Genomic DNA, 8,816 nt, shown 5'->3' on the forward strand with positions numbered 1-8,816 from the left:
TCTACCTTTAAGGTCAGTTGACTAGCAACCTTAATCCTATCAGTAACCTTAATTTCCCACTGCCATAACATGTATATAAAAAACATATTCACAGTTCTTGGAATCAGGATGTGGACATCTTTGGGGAGCTATTATTTTGGCTACCACATGGACTAATAATGGTTTGAACCTTAAAAACATCTGCTGTTTAAGATGTTTGGAAGTAGGAGCTTCTAACATTTATTTAGCAGCTTAACTATGTTATTCAGAATGCCTGCTCTCTTTCTTTCTCATCTAGTTTGTTAGCTTCTCATCCTCATATTAGTCACTTCATGGTCAAATGATGACTGTCACATCTCCAGGCATCAGAAGCATGTTCAAGATGGGAAAAGGAGAAGGGGCAGTGACAGTCCATTCTCCTTTCTCAGGTCTTCCCCTTTTATCAGAAAGCAAATGATTTTTCCCAGAATCCCTCCAGCAGTCTTTCTCTAATGAGATCATATTGCCATCTCTAGCTGCAAGATAATCTGGAAGAATGAGCATCTGGCAAAGGAGAATGAGATTATCCTGATTGGCTTAGGTCATTTATGATTCATTGATGGGGCTGGGTACATTACCTTCCCAAACAAAATCAAAGTTCTTTTAGGAAAAGTGAAATGCAACTGTGCTGTGGGTAAGGAATGGGGTGGGGCTGAAGGAAGTGGCTGTTAAATAAGCGAATGACATTTGCAGTTAGCAAAAGAAAAATCTTTTCCCTTTAAAGAAATGGTTGCCATTTGAGAACCAATGCAATCTAGAAGCCTCATAAAGTACTCAGTTACAGAACTTACTCTTCTAAACTAGGTAAGAAAACTTCAGAGGAGTATTTAAACAAACACTGTATTTTAAAAACTTGTGCATCATTAAAAATTAGACAATCTTTTCAATATACATTTTCTCATCCAATTAAACATGTAGCTGATAGCTAGGACCAATAAGGCTAAAGTTCAATGAGGTTAGAAATATGCTCCTTTTGGCATACCTGACTTCCAAAATAGTATTAATTCTATTAAACTGATGAAAACTATGCTTCATTATCAGAAAATTTTAATTTGTTCTCTATTTGTTTTCTAAAATAACAAAGGTAATCTATAATAAAATTTCCATGTAATTGCATAAATGAACTGCAATGTACTAATAACAGTGATGCTCCTGAAACAGAAATGTTGGCTGGTAGGTGATTCTGTGTTGAGAACTCCTAAGTATTTGTCAGCAATGCATCAAAGTCCAGTTTTGGCATATGTTCAGTGTATTATTTACTTACTTAATTACTTCAATAAATAATTATTGCATGCCAGGCACTGTCCTAGGAACTGAGATCATTGCAGTGAGGAAAAACAAAAAAAGTTTCCAACTTTCTGTTCTATACAGTCTGGTTAGAATAATTCAAGAAACAAATAAAAATTCAAGAATTGTTAGCAACATATATGACTAAAGATAGTTGGAAAAAAGGCAGGCAGGGACAAGGCACCCCCTTCCAAAGAGGAAACCACCCTTAAAAGGATTTTATAGGAGAGATAATCCAAGATGGTGGAGGAGGAGTAGACTTTAGTTTCTTCTGGTCCAAGAATTCAGCTATATAGCTATCAAATTATTCTGTATATGTGCTGCCAAAGCAAGCACTATCAAATTATTCTGAATACCTTCAAAAACTTCCATGACAAACAAATTAAAAGAATTTGTGATCACTAAACTAGCCCTGTGAGAAATATTAAAAGGGATCTTTTAAGTGAAGAGAGAGCCCAAAAGTATGTTACTAGATAGACCAGAAAGGAACAAAGACAATATACAGAACACTGACTTTACAAGTAACACAATGGTACTAAATTCATATCTTCCAATAGTTACTCTTAATGCAATGGGCTAAATGTCCCAATCAAAAAATACAGGTATCAGATTGAATAAAAAAGCAGGATCCATCAATATACCGTCTGCAAGGGACTCCTTTTAGACCCAAAGACATCTTCAGATTGAAAGTGAGGGGTGGAAAAACCATTTATCATGCTAATGGACATCAAAAGAAAGCTGAGGTGGCAATCCTTATATCAGACAAATTAGATTTTTTAAACAAATTTTTAAAAATTTATTTATTTGACACAGAGAGAGAGAGAGAGAGAGAACAAGCAGGGGGAGTGGCAGGCAGAGGGAGAGGGAGAAACAAATTCCCCATTGAGCAGGGAGTCCTAAAGGGGCTCAATCCTAGGACCCTGGGATCATAACCTGAGTCGAAGGCAGACACTTAACTGACTGAGCCACCGAGGCACCACCAGACAAATTAGATTTTAAATCAAAAACTGTAATGAGAGATACAGTTGGACACGATATCATAATTAAAGGGTCTATACAGCAAGATCTAACAATTGTAAATATTTATGCCCCTAACATGGGAGCAGCCAATAAATAAACCAATTAATAACAAAATTAAAGATGTAACACATTGATAATAATACAATAATAGTAGGGGACTTTAACACTCCCCTCATTGAAATGGACAAATCATCTAAGCAAAAGATCAGTAAGGAAATAAAGGCTTTAAATGATACACTGGACCAGATGGACTTCACAGATGTATTCAGAACATTCCACCCTAAAGCAACAGAATACACATTATTCAAGTGCATATGGAACATTCTCCAGAATAGATCACATACTGGGTCACAAATCAAGTCTCAACCAGTACTAAAAGACTAGGATCATTCCTTGCATATTTTCAGATCACAAAGCTTTGACACTAGAACTCAACCACAAGAACAACGTTGGAAAGAACTCAAATATATGGAGGCTAAAGAGCATCCTACTAAAGAATGAATGGGTCAACCGGGAAATTAAAGAAGAACTAAAAAAATTCATGAAACAAATGAAAATGAAAACACAACTGTTCAAAACCTTTGGGATGCAGCAAAGGGGTCCTAAGAGGGAATTATATAGCAATACTAGCCTTTCTCAAGGAACAAGAAAGGTCTCAAATACACAACCTAAACTTATGCCTATAGGAGCTGGAGAAAGAACAGCAAATAAAGCCTAAACTCAGCAGGAGAAGAGAATAAAGGTTAGAGCAGAAATCAATGAAATAGAAACTGAAGGAACTGTAGAACAGATCAGCAAAACTAGGAGCTGGTTCTTTGAAAGAACCATATGATCCTTTCAATAGATGCAGAAAAAGAATTTGACAAAGTAGAGCATCCTTTCTCAATGAAAACTCTTCACAGGGTAGGCATAGGGGCTACATACCTCAATATCATAAAAGCCATCCATGAAAAGCTCACAACAAATATTATTCTAAAAAAACCGAAAGTTTTCCCCCTAAGGTCAGGAACACAGCAGGGACATCCACTATCATCACTATTATTCAACACAGTACTAGAAGTCTTAGCCTCAGCAATCAGACAACAAAAAGAAATGAAAGGCATCTGAATCAGAAAAGAAGTGACATTCTCATTCTTCGCATATGACATGGTACTCTATTTGGAAAACCCAAAAGACTCCACCCCAAAGTTGCTAGAACTCGTATAGGAACTTCAACAAAGTGGCAGGTTATAAAATCAATGCATAGAAATCAGTCGCATTTCTATACAATGAGAAAGAAGAAAGAGAAATTAAGGAGTCCATCCTATTTACAATTGCACCCAAACCCATAAGATACCTAGGAATAAATTTAACCAAAGAGGCAAAGGACCTGTACTTAGAAAACTATAGAACACTCATGAAAGAAACTGAGGAAGACACAAAGTAATGGAAAAACATTTCATGCTCATGGATTGGAAGAACAAATACTGTTAAAATGTCTATGCTACCAAGAGCAGTCTCCACATTCAATGCAAACCCTATCAAAATACCATCAACCTTTTTCACAGAGCTGGAATAAATAATCCTAAAATTTGTATGGAACCAGAAAAGACCCCAAATAGCCAGAGGAATGTTGAAAAGGAAAACCAAAGGTGGTGGCCTCACAATTCTGGACTTCATGCTCTTTTACAAAGCTGTGATCGTTAAGACAGCATGGTACAGGCAGAAAAACAGACACATAGATTAATGGGACAGAATAGAGAGCCCAGAAATGGACCCTCAACTCAATGGTCAACTAATCTTTGACTAAGCAGGAAAGAATGTCCAATGGAAAAAAGATGGTTTCTTCAACAAATGGTGTTGGGAAAACTGGCCAGCCTGCCGCTTCCCAACAGTGCACAGAAGAATGAGGCACAAACAAGTCAGCTGCAAGAGAAGGGACCAGGGGTTGGCAGTTGAGAAGACTGCCACCCTGAACAACTCCTCAGTCCTGTATTTATTAGATACAAGACAACAATCAAAAAAGGAGTTGAAGATTATAGATAAGCAAGATTTCTGGTACATATTGATATCCCAAGGTAAAATTAATATGTGTCCTCTTCTTGGAGCAATAATGGTAATCTAGGATCCAATATTCCAGGTACCCATTTTGAGGCATTCAAATAAATTGGTATTATATCTTCTCCCTATTCTATTGGATGGGGCAGGGGAGGATTGGGTATATACACCCAATAAGTAAAGTTATCTATTTGTGCATAACATCTCAGAAAACTTACAGCTCCCATGATGAGGGTCATCATAGTTCCTGCCATGTTGCTAGGGGTGAAAGGATGCTGTTCATTTTCCAGAACTTCTTTTGCTTTCTTGGTCAGTTTCTTTATCTGACCCATGTTGGGATCTTCACTCTATTTGTCCCAAAGGTTAATAGGCAAGTCTACAATATGTGGCTGCAGATAGCCCTTGTGACCTTCAGCTCCTTCACAGAAAAGAATATTGGAGCCCTGACGCACATTGCTAGCCTGTTTCAAGTACTTGTCAGTGGGCTCTAGACAGTAAGGAAATTTAATAACTTTTCTTCTGCCTCTGTTTCCCACATCATTCCCCCCCTGAATAATTTTGACTCTTAAATCTTTAAGGTTGCTGAGGGTGGAAGGTCTTATCTTCTGTAACTTCTTGCTGAAGAGGGGCGTAGAGCTTCCCTACCTATGGGTCCACATGGGTCAGTTGGGGAATGTACACGGGAGTTATGAAAGAATGAGGTGCTGAATCCAACGCTGACAGTAAAGAAGTATATCTCTGAGTGGTAAGGATCATTTTGCCCAGTGGTTTCCTTTTTTACATTTAGGACAGAGACCTGGTGACTTATTTCTTGCATTTCAAGGAGGGAGTTTTCCTTTTTGCCTACACTGAACCTTAGTATGCCCTGTCTGCCCACAGTTAAAACATTGTCCTTTAAATTTTTCTGTGGTCAGAGCAGCCATTGCTTGAGCTAACAAGTCAGCTTTATAGGTCTCTGTTCCCACTCCTTGGCATAGCTTAATATAATCTGTTAGTGCTCCCTTGCCTTTAAAGGGTGCATCAATTTCCTACAATCAGCATTGGCATTTTCATATGCCAACAGCTGAAGAATGGTATCAGCAGCCTCGAGACTATCTACCCGTCTTTTTATGCCTTCTTGTAATCTCACGATAAAATCAGTATAGGGTTCTTTTGGACCCTGTACCACCATTTTAAAAGAGGAGCAGTTCTCTCCTTGGGATTCTATTCTCTCCCTGGCTCTCAAACAACAACGCCAGAGCTGCTCAATAGCTTGATCATTTGTACCTGATCTTGCACCCAGGCCCATGGCCCAACGCCCATGAGCAGCTCCACGGAAATAGTAACATTATTAGCTCTATTATGGGCAGCTGCGGTTTCTGCATGATCTTGCCACCATGTTTTAAATTGTAAAAACTCACTCAAAGATAGAACTGTTATTGCTAATAATGACCAACCAATCGGAGTAAGTCGGTTGCCTTCTGTGATACCTTGAATGATTCCCATTGTAAGTGGGGGATTAACTCCATACTTTTGTACTGCCTGTTTGAATTCCTTCAATAATTTTGAAGGGAAATGACTCATGTACGGCCTCATAAATACCATTAGGGTTGTTGGGATCATGCCCTGGAGAGACACGTTCTCTAATAATAACCGGGAAATTCAAATGTAAGGCATCTAGGTCTCATGCTCGCTTTGCTTCCGTGAGGCCTTTTTGAATAGCTGATAGCATGGATTCTCATCCTTTTCCCTGGCTCCCATGGTGGAGCCGATGACAACAGTGCCGCTTGCTATGGCACATTAGCAACTGTTTCCTCCTTTTGTTGTGTTACTGGAGGAGGGGGAAGGAGATTCCTCCCTTATATATTCCTTTACGATGACTTTCACAATTTCTTTTCCCTCTGGAATGGCATGTTCAGGTTCCTCTTTAGTTTCTCCTGAACACTCATTATTGCTCTCCGAATCAGAGGATTGTCAAGGTTCCAGAATGGAGGGAATGAGAGTCCAAGTAGGCCATAGAGTAATTGGAATTGGTTTTCCTTTAACATGCAGAAGTTTTAACTCATGACCTACTTTCGCCCATGTCTGTAAGTCTAAAGTCCCTAATGTAGGGAACCAGGAGCAACGTTCTTTAATTACGTTTTTTAAAAGCTCTGAAAGTTTGTCCTCGCTGACTTTTGCTCCTCCCACCTTTAGGAGCCATCTCAATAAACATACATCAGGGGGATATTCTTTTGTGCTGTTTATATTACCCATATTCTGCGATAAGTACCCACAACTCACCAGCAGGAAAAAGGCACGGCCATGCAAAAACTCACGTTGGGGGACACCTGGGTGGCTCAGTGGGTTAAGCCTCTGCCTTCGGCTCAGGTCATGATCCTAGGTCCTGGGATCGAGTCCCACATCAGGCTCCTTGCTTGGCCGGGAGCCTGCTTCTCTCTCTCTGCCTCTGCCTGCCACTCTGCCTGCTTGTGGGTACTCTCTCTCTCTCTCTGACAAATAAATAAATAAATAATCTTTAAAAAAACAACAACAACAACTCACGTTGGGGCTTTTTCTCCTGTTTCGTTTCTTATCCCTTTGGACGCTACTTGCCACTTCCTGACAGCGCAAGGGAGAACAATGAGGCACAAACAGGTCAGCAGCAAGAGAAAGGGACCAGAGGTCGGCAGTTGAGGAGACTGTTGCCCAGAACAACTCCTCAGTCCTGTATTTATTAGATACAAGACAACAATCAACAAAGGAGTTGAAGGAGATTATAGATAAGCAAGATATGCCTGATCAAGTAGTATAGGATTTGTGGTTGAGTAAACACATCTAAAGGGACCATCTAATTAACTATGGGTGATCTCTGGAGAAGGGAAGAAAACAGAAAAAAAGAAGCAGGAGGAGTTCCACCCTGAGTGGGTGGGTGTTCCCAGCTGCTGGCTTCAAGGAGGTATACCATCCTCTCCCCAAGAGGCCTGTTGCCAGTACATGCTTAAGCATGTCTGGTCAGTACATCGTTCTGAGGGAGGGTTACACAGCCACATGCAGAAGAATGAAATTGGGCCATTTCCTTACAAAGTAGACTCAAAATGGATGAAGGACTTAAAGGTAAGACTGGAATCCATTAAAATCCTAGAGGAGAACGCAGGCAGCAACCTCTTCGACTTCAGCCACAGCAACTTCTTGCTAGACAGGTCTCCAAAGGGAAGGGAAACTAAGGCAAATATGAACTATTGAGACTTCACCAAGATAAACAGCTTTTACACAGCAAAGGAAATAGTCCACAAAACCAAAAGACAACCAACAGAATGGGAGACAATATTTGCAAATGACATATCAGATAAAGGGCTAGTATCCAAAATGCATAAAGAACTTCTCAAACTCAACACCCAAAGAATAAAGAATCCAATGGCCAACAGACACATGAAAAAATGCCTAACATCACTCAGCATCAGGGAAATACAAAGCGAAACCACAATGAGATACCACCTCACACCAGTCAGAATGGCTAAAATTAACAAGTCAGAAATGACAGATATTGGCAAAGATGCAGAGAAAGGGAACACTCCTACACTGTTGGTGGGAATGCAAGCTGGTGTGGTCACTCTGGAAAGCAGTATAGAGGTTCCTCAAAAAGTTGAAAATGGAGCTACCCTACGACCCTGTGTAGGGGCCTACTTAGCCAGAGCGACTCCATCTCGGTTAAACAGCCATTTTGTTGTTTATGTAGTAAAACTTAAACTGACCCTGCACTCCCCCAGGGGAACTTACTTAAAAGCAAGTCTGGGAAACCAGTAAAATATGGTCGACCAGTCCCTGATAACAGAACCCAAATACAAGGACGGGTCAGGTCAGGTGGAGATAACAGAGCCCCGAATGCAAGGACAAGTCAGGCCAGGTGGAGACATCCAATCAGTAAAGCACACATACTATCTCCCTAACCACCAAAGAATGTAAACCCTGCCAATTCAGAGTGATAGGCAAGTTCAAACAGCTACTATAGGGTAAATTGTAATTCAATTGGCCACCTGTGTGTGACCTAGCATGACTATGCAACTTTCTCTGTGTATTACAATCTCATTGGCCAGGCTCAATCACATGGCCTTTGCTCTATAAAAGCTAGTCTGTGAGGCTGGGGGTGGTCGCTCTCTCCATAAGAGACGGCCCTGACCGGTCGGTTTGATTCTCGGTGCTGGCGCGAAATAAAGCTTTGCTTGACCTTCGTTTTGTATCAGTCTCGCTCCTTTGATCACGGACCTCATCACCAGCAATCGCACTACTGGGAAAAATACAAATGTAGTGATCCAAAGGGGCACGTGCACCCCCAAAGATTATAGCAGCAATGTCCACAATAAACAAACTGTGGAAAGAGCTCAGATATCCATCGATCGTTGAAGGTAAAAAAGATGTGGTATATATATACAATGGAATATCATGCAGCCATCAAAAAATGAAATCTTACCATTTGCAATGACGTGGATGGCACT

Source organism: Lontra canadensis, unplaced genomic scaffold, assembly GCF_010015895.1.
Source record: "Lontra canadensis isolate GAN:19392208 unplaced genomic scaffold, GSC_riverotter_1.0 scaffold3, whole genome shotgun sequence".
Classification (NCBI taxonomy): Eukaryota; Metazoa; Chordata; class Mammalia; order Carnivora; family Mustelidae; genus Lontra; species Lontra canadensis.